The following is a 2,480-nucleotide window of genomic DNA, read 5'->3' as shown; positions in this document are numbered from 1 at the left end:
AGCCCAGAGCTCCCTGCACAGTACAGTAAGTGATCTCATGCACAGCTCCATACTACCAGAGCAAAAAGGCTCCTTGTACTTGTGCTAATGCAAGCAGCCTGCGCTGTGATACTGCAGGTGCACAATGTGCACAATATAATATAGCAGGTACTGTAGACATATTTGTGTTGGTATTTTCCTTTAGTCCTAGGACGAACAGGGAAATCCCCACATCCAGCTCTGTTCCTTCTAACTGCACTATTGCTTACATATGTTTCTTATGCTGTTATTGCTCTGCATTCCTCGGTGCAGCATCCCTGTTTCTGCTATTTAAGAGATAATGTGGGTGGGATTCATCTTCCATAATTGTAAATGTTTATGGCTGGGCTAAACTCCCTTTAGACTCCCTTTATAGATGCTGAAAAATAAATGAACTCTTTTAAAGTATGGTTTATATGACTCCAATTTCAGATGTCTACTTTAAGGTAAGATGAGTTGTGTTCCAGAAGTGTCTGTGCCTCTCCATCAGCTGTAAAGGGAATTTAGATTACTAACTCCAGTGACAGTGTCTACAATCTACATTTGGTCAGATGAACTTTGCTTTGTGTATACTGCTGGGTTGTGGGGTTTTTTTCCATTGAGATTTGATTTGACTGGACTCTTGCAATATAGAAATAGGGATTTATTTTTGCCTGATAGCCACCTTCAGTAACAGTAACTCAAGCAACAGATTGCTTGGAAGGGTCTTTTCTTTTCCTGTTCTCATGGATCTACTCTTGCACCATGGAAAGAGTTGTGGGGTTTCAATTTTTGATGGGGGAGGGCTGAAGTGGTAGTGATCCTGTGGGCCTATACAATAGGGATCAAAGCCCGTGAATACGCAGATTACCTCCCAGGATTATCAGCATCTTGGATATCCAACACTTTTAAACCTGAAGGCCCCCCTTTCTGTCTGGGGTGCATTGCTCTCTATCACCTCGCACTTGGGGTGGTGGCAAACTGCAGTCCCAGTTGCCTACATAGAGCTGAGCAGGCAGATCTCTCCTGTCCCGCATGCTGACGTGAAGAGGCTGATAACACTTCATAGATCACCCAAGTGCCTACTGCCTACAGCTTAAGCTCTTCCTGACTTCTGCATTTCTGGAAGTATTGTCTGTGTGCTGGAATCCACTCTGTGACTCTAAGCTGCACTTCAGGAGCTTACATAGATGCAATGTAGACGAGCTTATGCAGTGAATTCGACTATCTTTAGGATATATTCTGCACCAGCTTATTGCTGCAGATGCCGCCCTTCACTGCCTCATCTGAGACTCAGTGCTATGTGATGAGGACATTGAACGGTCCTACTGCCAAAAGCCCTCCATCCTGATATTTCCAGTACCTCTTCCCCGGAATGAACTGTGTAAACCATCCCCTTCCTTGAATCAGCTGCATAGCAGATAGTGATTTGATTTGCACAAAGCTGAGATTGTCTGTTTCGGTAGGTTTCTCCATAGTTGTATGAAATTAATACCTGTACTGGAAAGATCTTCAAACGATCATCAGTTTCAATCTAGCTTTGTTCCACGCGTGTAGAACTAATGAGTTCAATGCCTCTATTAAGCAGATGAGTGTAGGCACACAACACAGATACAGTAGCAACCTTTGGGCCAAAGTTACTAGCTAGAAATGTGCTCACTAACTTAACCCCTTAACTTTCCTCTAAGCTTTCCGTGTTCACCTATCCATACAGTCTCCACTTGTGAATTGTTGGCATTGTACGTGGCCAAAGGGGAGGAAACTGCCAAGAAGAACCTTGTAGAGAACCCATTTTTTCACCCTTTTGGATATAACTGCACACTGCACATTAGTTGCAAAACACAAGCAGATTAGCGGTTATTTTATTTATATATGTAACACACAAAAAGAGGTTAAAAATACCTATCTGTTGTCCATCAGTTGCTGAAATGACTGTAGTTATGCCTTTGGAAGATCTAGTACACATTACATTGCATTAGAATAAGGGCTAGAAATGTCATTAATTTGTTAGGGGGTTTTGTTTGTTGTTTGTTTGTTTGTTTTTTCATACATTGAAGTATTTTCCTACATTTACAGACACAGCTGAACCACACCGTAGATCCTCTATAAAAGTGAACCTATTACTCAATCACACATTTCAATGTTCAAAGTGAATACTTTTGCCTATTGCAGCCTGGATTTGTGTAGAAAAGTAGCAGGTAGGTTACCCACTAAAAGCAGCTAGGGATTTTCCTTCATGCAACATAATATGTAAATAGTACAATTTACCAATTTACAAGGGTGTCCTGGTTTTAGCTGGGATAGAGTTAATTTTCTTCTAGGAGTTGGGTATAGTGCTGTGTTTTGGATTTAGCATTAGAATAATGTGATAACACACCGATGTTTTAGTTGTTGCTAAGCAGTGCTTATACTAAGTCAAGGACTTTTCAGCTTCCCGTACTCTGCCAGCGAGGAGGTGCACAAGGAGCTGGGAGGGGGCACTG

The sequence above is a fragment of the Aptenodytes forsteri genome, unplaced genomic scaffold (genome assembly GCF_000699145.1).
Source record: "Aptenodytes forsteri isolate BGI_AS27 unplaced genomic scaffold, ASM69914v1 Scaffold212, whole genome shotgun sequence".
Lineage (NCBI taxonomy): Eukaryota > Metazoa > Chordata > Aves > Sphenisciformes > Spheniscidae > Aptenodytes > Aptenodytes forsteri.
The sequence above is the reverse complement of the archived record's forward strand: the minus strand, read 5'-3'. Positions refer to the sequence as shown.